At 44.8% G+C, this 12,212-nt stretch overlaps 1 protein-coding gene across 2 annotated transcripts in view; it reads left to right on the plus strand.

Annotated features, from left to right (window-relative positions):
* The window catches only part of KDF1 (keratinocyte differentiation factor 1), a 29,835-nt gene that overhangs the window by 1,316 nt on the left and 16,307 nt on the right, over positions 1–12,212 (plus strand). Inside the window, exon 1 of one of the 2 annotated variants that reach the window (XM_081056319.1) lies at positions 7,633–8,008. The exons of the other annotated variant lie outside the window; for it this stretch is intronic. The gene's annotated coding sequence lies outside the window, so the exon portion shown is untranslated. Of the gene's footprint in view, positions 1–7,632; positions 8,009–12,212 lie in introns of those variants that run through there. 2 annotated transcript variants of the gene reach the window in all.

Here is a 12,212-nt window from a genome sequence, read left to right on the forward strand (position 1 = left end):
ACTCATGGGAGTGGGCGAGACAGCTAGGCTCCTGAGAAGCAACTCAGAAGGGTCTCAGAGAGGAGGGAGAGGTCCATGAAGGGGCGCCAGGCTAGGTGAAGAGGAAGGGAGGAGGACTTAGGAGGGAGTGAGGAGAAGGGTGTTCAGTGACCAGGAGTAGTGGAGGGTCAGTGGAGGAGAAGGAGAGGGGCTCAGTGAGGGCAAGAAGAGGGGTTCAGTGAATTGTGATGGGCTCAGGGAGAGGGGAGGGTTTTAGTGGGCACATTGGTGCTAGAGGAGGCTCATAGAGGGAGAAGGAGAAGGGAAATTCAATGAGGGAAATAGGGCCTCAGGGAGTCAGAGGGACTCAGAATGACTGAGGCTCGGGAGTTACCAAGTTGCCCCTCAGGAAGGAGGAATGCTCTGCTGAATGGTGTCATCCCTTTGAATGACATAAACATCCCTTTGAATGACATGAAATGTCATCCTTTTGTGTCATAAACGCTTGTATCTTTTCTCTGTGCAGAAGACCCCCTCCCCATTGTCACTGTAGGGAGATTGACAGGTGTTTTGTCTGCATCAGGCATATATCACTGCTCCCAACTTCTGTGAGATGAATGAGGGGGACAAGACTAGGACTTACCTCTATCCCTCCCCCCCACCATCAGCCAGATCCAGAGAACTAGCCAGATCTGAGTTCAAATCCCATCTGAGTGACCTTGGGAAAGCCCTTTCTCTGAGTAGGAAGAGATACTCAACCTTTATTTATTGAATGGATGAATGTTCTCTATTTCCTCACAGTATCCCTAAGAAAAGGGCATCAGCAGCCGTTTCTTCCTGGTGAGAAACCAAAGCCTAGAGAAGTGAAGAGACTTGCTCAAGGTCACACAGCAGATAAGTGGCCAAGCAAGGTTTCAAACACAGATCTGACTGACGCCAAAGTCATAGCTCACCTCCCTGTTATTCTTTGATATGTCTCCTCTTCCCATCCTCCATGGCATTTTCCACAAGTTACATATGTATTTGTTTATTGTTTAGTTATTTAATAGTCTCTCTCCCTGGACTGGTTTTGCTTATCATTAGACTCCCCTGAAATTAAGTAGAATTCCTGCCCCCCCAATAAAGCACCCAATAACATTTGTTTGAACTTAAAAATAATGCAAGGGTAGCTAGAGCTTGAGGAGAATAGGGAAGTCCCCTTCTTCATTGATTCATTTGTTCATTCATTCTTTTTATTATTATTATTAAAGATTTTATTGGGGAAGGAGTACAGAACTTTATTGGGGAACAGTGTGTACTTCCAGGACTTTTCTTAGTCAAGTTGTTGTCCTTTCAATCTTAGTTGTGGAGGTGCCGTTCAACTTCAAGTTGTTGTCCTTTCAGTCTTAGTTGTGGAGGGCGCAGCTCAGCTCCAGGTCCAGTTGCCGTTGTTAGTTGCAGGGGGTGCAGCCCACCATCCCTTGCAGGAGTTGAACCGGTGTCAAACAAACTGGCAACCTTGTGGTTAAAAACCGGCGCTCCAACCAACTGAGCCACACGTCCGCCCTATTCATTCATTCTTTATTTCACTTATTCGACAAATTTGGGCTGGCTGCTGGAATATCAACGATCAGATGGGCCCCTACCCTCAAGGAACACATAGTCTAGGGGGGACACAGACATGTGATGGCAGTTCAGTGAGGTATCTACTGGGAACACAGAGCAGAGACTGAGCTCAGCTGGGTGAGGAGGGGATTAGAGAGAGTTCCCTGCAGATGATATTTAAACTGCAACCTAAAGGATGAATCAAAATGAGTGATGCAAAGATGGGAAGGGAGAAGGATTCAGGATGAGTACATCCTGTGCACAGGACCAGAGGTGAGAGCTTTGGCATCAGCCAGCTTCCTTCCCAGCTTCCTTAATCGCCTGGGTTCCACACTCCCAGGCGTGGACAGGAGCCCAGCCAACCTCCTCTGAGAGCACAGCCAGCCTGGCAAACACAGCATTTGGAATTAGGAAATACAGTTTTAAACTATAATGATTGTTTTTTTCTGATTTTATAAGTTATACATTCTTTTTGTAGAGATGGGAAATAGATAAAATATTAAGATGAGAGAGACAGAGAGAGAGAGAGAGAGAGAGAGAGAGAGAGAGAGAGAGAGAGAGAGAGAAGGAATCTGGAATTAGAGACTTGTGTTTGAATTGAAGCTGAGTCCTTTCCTAGCTGTGCCACCCTAAGAAAGGCACATTTCCCCTGTGATCTTGGGGGTCTGAGGAATGGAACTGCTAATACCTATTTCGTAGGCAAGGGCACAGATAGATGCAGGATTTGTCCAAGGGGTCACAAGCTAGTAATATCTGTCGTTGGTCTGAGTCAGAGACCCTGAAAGAGAAGAGGCAGCCCGAGAGGGACCTGGCTCCAGAGTCCTGTCCATTATGTACACATCCCTCCCAGGACAGCAGCCAGCAGAGACGGAGCCTTATGAAGAAACATTGTGGCTGTGGCCCAAAGCTGGATCCCCTCCATCAGCTGACAGTGTGCTGGGGCATGCGGTAAAGGCCTGAGAAGTCTTCTTGCATCCCAGCCTAGAAGATTCGAGGCCTCTGCTAAGAAATCCAACCCCTCCCTTTCAGTCTCTTCCCTGCAACCTGGCCTGGCACCATCCAGGATGTGATATCAGTTTAATAATTTAGCAGATGCAGACAAAGATAGCAGCTCTGAAAATAACCCAACTAGGCCCAGCCTCCATCTCCTCTTTCCCGAGCAGACTCCCTGCCCTCCCCCCAAGGTTTCTGGTTGCCCCCACATCTGTCAGTGCCTCTGCCTGACAATGGGCACCTGAATTGACACCTCCTCCTTTTCCTTCTTCTAGTCCTTCTTCTCCACCCTCCTCCTCGCCTCTTCTTTCTCTCAATTCTCATATTTAGAGCTTTTATATTAACTGGAGCTTAAAAGAGTCTTGTGATCAGAAGCTTGTCAGAATCTTAGGTTTAATTGATTATGTGCACTTGAATAAGTCCTTTCTCTCTAAGCCTCTGTCCCCACATTTGCAAAATGAGGCCTCTGGATTCCGAAATGTGGCAGGAATAAAATGTTTGGGCAGTGGCAATTATTTGAACAGGGGACTGGATGTCTTCCCCAGAAAGGCACAACTGCAGCGTCAGTGCCATCTCAGCCAACAGCACTTCAATCCCCCTTGCTGCTCCACCCAGAGGCTCACAGGTTTTCTTTGTTTTTAATTTCTCTTGTGATGAAAATTTTGCCCTAGTTATTATTCCTAGAATAAAAGGCTGTGATTTGTGTTCACATACCGTATGTCCCCCAAAATATGACCTACCCAGACAATCAGCTCTAATGCGTCTTTTGGAGCAAATATTAATATAAGGCCTAGTCTTATTTTTCTATAAGACCGAGAATATAATATAATATAATATAATATAATATAATATAATATAATATAATTAATATAATATAATATAATACTGGGTCATGTATTAATTTTTGCTCCAAAAGACGCCTTAGAGCTGATTGTCCAGCGAGGTCTTATTTTCGGGGAAACACGGTAGATGCAGCAGGGTCCACGTGCTTTGGGTGCTTCATCACGTTTCTGACGATTGTATTTCCCTCTGGGAGGTTGAGAAGAGCAATACCCTTGCCCCCTTGATGAGTCTTTGCTCAAATCACACCACCTTTATGGGTCTCAGTTTTCACATCTCTAAAGTGGCCAGTGGTTGAAGGGTAAGTAGGACAAGGTAAGTCTCCATGATCTCTAGATTGTCAGCACCCAAAGAGGTGAGAGCACTTCTGTTTTCATGCATTTATTCAACAACATAATTAAACACTTGCTATGTACCAGCCACTATGTAAGGTGTTAGGGGCACAGCAGTAAATAAAAGAAGCACAGTCCGTTTTCCCTCGAAGCTTACATTTCAGAAATATAAATAATTAAATCCCAAGGCATGTGCCATAAAGGAATAATAAAATACCTGCTAATATTTACATAGTGCTTCCTCTGTGCTAGGCACCGATCCTGGGAGGTGCTATTATTAGCATACCCCATTTTACAGATCAGAAAACTGAAGAACAGAGTGGTGAAGTAAATGTGGCCAAGGTCACACGGTCAAAGAGTAGCCGAGCTAGGATTCAACGTGCAGTCCGTCTGCCTCCAGAGTCTGTTTTCGACCATGATGCCACAGAGCTTCCCTAGAAATTATGAACGAGGAACAAACTGGTGACATAATGGAAAGGGGAATCAGGGGGGTTTCTCCTTAGGAGGTGACATTTAAACTGAGACCTGAAAGATAAGTAGGAGCCAGTCGTGTGAAATTAGGGAGAGAGATTTCCCAGCAGAAAACAAAGATCCTGTGACAGAAAGCTCAGTGTGTTCAGTGCCTGGTAAACCAGCAGGAAAATGGGGAGAATTGAAGTCAGAGGAACAGGCTGGGCCTGGAGGCCAGGGTGAGAGTTTTGGATTTTACTCTTAGTGCAGGGAAGCCTTTGAAAGGTGTAAGTGGGGATCAACATGATCTGATTTGTTTTGGGTGTTGTTGTTTTTTTGCAGTTTTTTTTATTAGTTTCAGGTATACAAAACAATGTAATAGTTAGACATTTACACCCGTCACAAAGTAATAACCCCCTCCCCCAATCTACTTCCCCTCTAACATTATATATAGCTGTTACAATTCCATTGAATCTATTCGCTGTTGTACTCCACATCCCATATATAGGTATATATGTCTGTATGTATATACATATATATATGAAATTATAGTTGACATACAATATTGTTCAGCTTCAGCTTCAGGTGTACGCTGCAGTGGTCAGGCATCTACACCATTTCTGAAGTGGTCTCCCTAATAAGACAAGTGTCCATCGGATACCCTACAAAATTTTTACATTATTGATTATATTCTCCAAACTGTCTTTCATATTCTCATGGCAATCTTGTGGCTACCAATTTGTACTTTCTAATTCCCTAACCTTCTCCCCTATCCTCACCCCCCTCGCATCTAGCAACCAGCAGTTTTTTCTCTATATCTCTGAGACTGTTTCTGTTTAGTTTGCTCATTTATTCTATTCTTGATCTGATTTGTTTTTAAAAGATCGTGCTGTTTGCTGTGTCGAGAATGAACTTAAATGGAGCAAGAGGGAGAATGAGGGAGACCAGTTAGGAGTTACTGCAGTAATCCAGCTGAGAGAGGACGGTTCCAGGTCGGGTGTAATGGCAAGGGGGGCGGGGGGATGAATTTGGACTTTATTTGGTTGTGAACTGAGGATTTGTGGATGGATTAATGTGGGAGTGAGGGAATGCTGTCTGGGTTTGTGGAGGGAGCAGTAGAATGCATTGTGGTGCCCTTGACTGAGATGGAAAAGAGCAAAGACCAAGGGAGGAACAGGGTTATTGTAGAACTCAAGGTCAACAGGCTTTTTTTTTTTCCTAAATAACAATTGCTTCATTGCAAAAAAACCAAAAACAAAAAAGAACAAAAAGGGGTCTACAGTATTAGCCAATTATAGCTTCCCATTTTTCAGTCCAGCTAAGAAATATTATACTTTGCAGAGGGTGTACCTTCAGTTTCAAGGGTGGAAAGGTTATTTGAAGTAACTCATTAACATAGCATTCGTATAATATGGTTTGCGTTACTGTGCATTGGAAAATGAAGGTCTGATTTGTAAAATCATGTTCATTATTTATCAGTCTAATGAGAAAAAGTAAAACAATAAAAATAATACAGAGAGGGAAAAATATATTTCTGCTAAATGTCTACATACATAGAGGATAGAAAAACTTATGGAAATAATTTTGTTTTGGACACCTGTTTTGGAAACTGTTTTCTGCTTTCCTTCTCTACTTAACTATACTCACAGAATAATTTACTTCTGACACTTCTGGTCACCAAATGTGTCTTTGGTTTTTTTCCCCCCCACACCAACCAATTCTCCTGTACCAGCTGGGTGTCCTGCAATTCAATTCAATTCTGACGCTAACCAGGGTTCACACAGACACAGAGGTTAAGGGCTCATTCCCACAGGACTGCCCCCCATTTCAGATGCTAATCTCAAGTAGTAGGTCCCCAGGTTATCTACAATTTCTGTCTGATTTGGCCACAAATCAGAGGTTCCCATGACCCCCTTCTTGGATTCAATCTCTGCTTGAACAGCTCACAGAACTCATGGAGACACATAGACCAGTTAATGATGTAATAAAGGATAATAAAGGATACAGAACAGTCAGATGAATAGATACAAAGGCAAGGTCTGGAAGGGTGCTGAGCACAGGAGCTGCTGTCTCAATGGAACTGGGGTACTCCACCCTCCCAGCATGTGGAAGTGTTCACCAAACCAGAAGCTCTCTGAACTCCATATTTTGGGGGTTTCTGTGGAAGCTTCCTCACATAGGCGTGCTTGATCATTAACCCAATCTCCAGCCCCTCTCCCCTTCCCAGAGGATAAGGGTGGGGGCTGGAGCTAAGAATTCCAAGCTTCTAATCATGGCTTGGTAGTTCTGGCGACCAGCTCCCATCCTGAAGCTACCCACGTGCCCACCAACAGTCACTTCATTAGAACAAAAGGCGCTGCTCTGACTCAGGAAATTCCAAGGGATGGAGTTGCTCTGTGTCAGGAACTGGGGGTAGACACCAAAACTGGGACACCTCATTTTATTGTGCTTCCCTTTATTGCACTTCACAGATGTTGTGTGTTTTGCAAACTGAAGGCAAGACCCTCTACCAGCAAAAAGATTATGATCCGCTTTATTGTGGATGGAACTGAACACACCATATCCCCCAGGTATACCTGGATATATTTTTTTCTATTATTTCACAACACCCAACTTGGATATCCATGATAAGAAGGCAGAGGTATAGATGATTCTGGGTCAGCACTGGAGAGGTTCAGGGCTGGAGACTTGAATTCGGGGAGTCCTCGTCATATAAATGGTACTGACAGCCATGGAACAGGATGAATGGCCTCAGGAGAAAGTGTTGATAGAGAAGAGAAGCAGACGAAGGCCTGAGGTACCACAGTTAGAAGTCAGGATGACATGGGGGAACCAGCAATGGAGCCTGAGCAAGAGTGCTTGGCCATGAGGGAGAAAACAACAAAGTGGCTGAACAATAAATTCAAAGTGAGGAAGTCACCATGGCAAATGTAGACCACTCTTCTGTGAAGTTTTGTGTTGAAAAGGAGCAGAGAAAGGGGTGGCAGCTGGCAAGAAAGTGACGTCAAACAGGGGTTCTGTGACTGAAGCTTATTAGGAGCAGCTTTATATGCCAATGGCCTTGATCCAATAGAGAAGGAAGTACGGTTGCCTGGCATGAAGTAATAACCTCAGGCGGGAGATTCAGGAAGCAAGAGAGGATAGGTTCTCCAGTTCACAAACCTTGCTACAAGCCTTCATCAAGTACTTACTGTGTGCCAGACACCATTCCAAGTGCTACGGGGATATACCAGTGATTGAGACAGGCAAGGTCCTTGCCTTCTGAGCATGCTCAATCCAGAGGAAGAAAGGAAGGCCATAAAGAATCAACAAGAGCATTTCCGAGTAGGTTACATGCCTGCTTTGAAGGAAATAAACAGGCTGACGTGATAGGGAGTAACAAGGTTGACGTACTTTAGAGGTCAAGGAGTGGGAAGCTGTGGCTTTTGCCTCCCATCATCCACTTGTCCTACTTTTGATAACAGAGCCTTTATATTTGGATGGGGAGTGGGCGGGACCACTTCTCCTACATGCTTAATACATGTTTTTTTGTGGAGCAGACTTCAGCCCATCTTTAGGAATGGGCTTGTGATCCCGGCCTAGCCAATGAAGCTCAGTTCTAGGACGTTTGCTGACACTATTGGGAAAAAAGAAACTTTCTTTGCCTGGGAATTGCTAACTGAGTAGATTATAAACCTGGAGCTGTGGGCAGTCATCTTACCACCACAAGGGAAGTGCCTGCCTGCTACGTGGCAAGGAAGTTCAGAAACAGAGACCTGAAGAGTGGAGAAATCACTGAAGCACCTGATTTCAGCTATACCTGAAGGTAGTGCTGCACTTGGACTTTTCGGGTAAGTAAACCAGTAAATTCTCTTGGTTTTTCTTAAGCTATTTTGAGCTGGGTTTTCTGTCACTTATAATTGAACAAATCCTGATTGATGAAGAAGGCCTGAAGGACACAAAGCAGCCAGACTTAGATGAGCCAGGGAGAAGCAATCGAGGTGGAAGGAACAGAAAGTACAAAGATTCTTTGCAGAAGAGTTTGGCATATTTGGGGAACATGAAGGAGACAAGTGAAACTGGAATATAATGAGCTGTGAAGGAGATGGGCTAGAATCACAGGAAGAAAGTTTCGTTTCCAGCAAAATGGCAGACGAAGGGTGCACAAATGCTTTCCCATGTAGCACTTTAAAAATGATGAATACATTTTTAAAATTATCTTTTGAAAGTATCTATGAGCTGACTACAAAATAAGGGAAATAATAGAGGCCAGAAATGACAACAAAGGGCAATGAGTAAATGGGACTTATAGCTGGTGTTTGTCCTGAAGGCACCTGTTGAACTCTGAGGCCTGCACCAGTGAAAATTTTTTACTTCAAACCACAATAAGACATTTTACAACAGGACTCAGGACTTAGACAAAAGTTTCACAAGCAGTACTCACCCTAATTACATGGGAGGTACCCTGATATTTCCTGGTCTAGTCTATTTCATGCTATTTGATTCCTCTTTTTTTTTTTTAATGCTACTTGGGATCCATTAAATGAGGGAGTACCAAGAGTTGCAGAATATTCTATTTGGAGAGGGGCAGCCAAGGTGCAACCAAACTACAAGTTGCACTCAGGAAGCATTCAGAAGAAAGGGACCATTTGGGGTTCCAGCGTTTTGTTCAATTTTTCTTTTCTAGGGAGTTAAATTTTGGCCATGTTGAGTTTGACATGCCTGTTGGATAGATATTCAAGCAGAAATTTCAAGCGGGCAGTTGAATTTGTGTGTTTGGAGCTCAGGAGAGAGGACTAGGCTGCAGATATGAATTTGGAATCATCAGCATTTAGACTGTTTAACTGGATGAGATTCTCATGCAATGAGTGAAGGCAGAGAAGAAAAGAGGACCAAGGACAGAGCCTGGGGCAGTCAGATGTCAAGCAGCCAGTGAGAAGACATGGCCCACAACCTTTGCCCTTTTCTTTCTCCTTTTCTCCATTCTGCTGTCAGAAACATGGGTATGGTGGATACCATCCGGGACCTAAGATAAGGGCCTCACTCTAGGGATGGTAGGACAGTGACCTGCTATGTGGGGTCTGTGTCTTCCAGCTGAATCTAATTCTTAAAGTGATACAGGAACAAAATTGAGAAAATCCTGGCAGGATTGACCAAGGCAAAATAAAAAGGGAGGTGGCACAAATTACCAGTGTTAGATTTTAAGAACGGGACTACAGAACTACAGCTGTAACAGAGATTTAAAAGGCAATAGGAGAATATTATAAACAATTTTATGACAAATTTAAAACAAAAATAAACAAATTCCTGGAAAAATAAAAATTTATATCAAAACAGTCAAGGACAGGATGGGACAGAAAAATTACAGAAAAATATTACTTATGAACATAGATGTAAATGCCCTAAATAAAAGAGTAGCAAGCTAAATCTAACAATGCATTTAAACTCATCACCAAGTAGAGTTTATTCTAGGAAGGTTGATTCAACATTAGAAAATCTACCAGTTAACGATAATATTTCAGAGGAAAAAAACAAGCAAACGTTTCAATTTATACAGAAAACACATTTGGTAATTCAACAATCATTTATGTTAAAAATTCCTAGCAAACGAGGTATAAGGCACCATTAACCTGATAAAGCGCCCCCTTCTGGAGCGCGGTTGTACCTACATATATTGGAATTATGTAAGGAAAATGTCTTTCTCCCCCATTTATTTATTTATTCAATCATCTCTGATTTTAAAAGAAATTAAAACATTTTTGTGGGCTATGAAAAGTATTGTGGGTCTTAGGTACTGTGCTTACTGTGCCCAATGGACAAATCACTCAAATGATTAACGCCATTAAGGGAATGATTACCATCATATTCAGGATGTTAATCTCTCAGAGGATAAAGAAAGGATAGGCAACAGAGGAGGGCCATACAGAGGGCTTCGAAGGTACTGGAATGTCCCATTAAACTAGTGGTGAGTGCCTAGTGGTGGTTCATTTTATCTTTACTCTTTAAACAATACATATACTTTTATATAGATACATGTATAAATATATGTATTACTGTGTATGTAAGTATACATACATGTATGCACATGCACATATATTCTTTTGCATGTATGACATTTCACAATTAAGTTTTTAAAATAAAAAATGTGTAAGGACCAGGGCATGTGGGGCCTGTAGAGCAGGGTAGGGCCTGGCCCACTGCAGACACGCCATAAATGTGCATCGAATAATTTAATGACCATCTAGCTGCAGGTTAGGTCCCTCCCGCTCACTCATGACAAAGCTCCAGCTCTGGTGGTCTGCCATTCCCCCCCCACCACAGGGGTGGCTCGTGGAGGTTCTGGGGAACACTCCCCCAGGCTTTCTGGCTGGGCCTGAAACCTCCAGGCCCCAGAGGGACTGCTGGGCTGGTCCCAACAGCTCAGCTGTAGGAGGCTGAGGTACAAAGACTGTGCTAAACGACAGGTCCCCACACCCACGGGTCAGAGTGTCACAGGGGTATGGCTCTGGGACAGACAACTGCCTGAGACTTCTAGAGACCACAGTGGGAGACTCTTCCCCAACCTCTTAGATGGGGGGGTGGGGGTAGCAGTTCAGGCTCCCCAGTCCCAAGGAATGGCTAGATCTAGACCCTGGGTTCAAGGAATCAAGTGGCATTCAGAACACTGGACCTCACATTAAGTGGCTCCCAGATCACCAGTGATTCTATGCTCCAAGCATGGCTGGCACTGAATGGCATAGTCTCTGACCTGAGGAAGTTGTGCTAGTCAGGTGACTAGGGAGGCCTGCTGACCAGACTGAAGGACCTTGTCCATGTCTGGTTATGTAACTTTTTTGGGACTTGGCTCAACTCTAGGGGCTGTCATGTGTTGCGAGAGCCCAACAACAATGAAGACTGGATTTCCCATGGGCCAGGTGAAATGAGGGCTCTGAGTGCATTTAAAAAGTAAACAGCCTATTTCTTGCCTACCTGAATGTGTCATATCCTTACACTTACTCCTGCCTATTTTCTCCCTTCTATCTCTTTCTGACTCACTAAGTCTGTCTGTACCTCCCTCTCCAGGCCTTTCTGATTCTACTTTCCCCTCCCAACAACCTTCTTCATTACTCCTTCCCCCCACCCCCCCAATCTCTCTTTTGCTGGCTTCCAGGAAAAGAGGCTTTTGCCATGAGTGCATCAGATGCCAGGACCTCCCCTCCCCCTTGTCCATCTCCTTCCACACACACCCCTCCTGTGGTATCTCTGCAGCCTGCACTCAGCAGCCACCCCCATAACTACCTCCAGAAAAGCTGGAAGGAACACTAGAGCTCTGGCTGGGCTTGGATGTGGGGCTGCCTTTCCCTTCAGAGGGGAGGCCACAGCTCAGCTGTCTCATGTATTATTGAGCTCCTGTGCTGGTGGCTCCACTTGACAGAGCGCTGGGGACCCGTGGCACCAGCCTAGAAGAGTTGAGACAAACTCAAGTTTGCTCAGGCTGAGGCTGATCTGGGCCAGGTTCTAAGCTCCCAGCCTCCCCCCTACTCCCCCAATTTGGGTTCCCAGGGCTAAACCTGGGAACCCCTCACCCTTCCCCACTTGATAGGGAACCAGTCCGACACCTCACCACAGGTACCTCATGCTCTCCCATTGTCCTGACCCCTGACCTCCATTCTTCATCCCTCAGACCTATGTTTCCCCCCCACACCTCCTCATACGGGGCACAAGTGCTGGACTCCATGGTGGTGGTGAGGTCTGGGAGAGAGTCCTGAGGGCAAGACCGAGATTCTTTGCTTAGACTAGGAGCTCCAAGTCTGGGTCTGCCCATCCCCAGTCCATGCCACCACCTCCTTTTATGTCTCTTCACAGGGCTCTGCCTTCCTTAAGGAGGTGGCACAAATCCAGGACACAGGGAGGGGCACTTCACAGCAGCTCCTCCCACTTCCATTCCAGCCTCTCATCCCTATAAGATCAAGAGCGAGCCCTCTCCTCCCCCACCTTCCCTATGCTTTCAGCAAGAACTAAACAGGGTGAAAAGAAGCCCAGGATGTAGGGGCTCTGTTTAGGTTAAGTGACGTC

Source organism: Rhinolophus hipposideros (genome assembly GCF_964194185.1).
Source record: "Rhinolophus hipposideros genome assembly, chromosome: 8".
Taxonomy (NCBI): Eukaryota; Metazoa; Chordata; class Mammalia; order Chiroptera; family Rhinolophidae; genus Rhinolophus; species Rhinolophus hipposideros.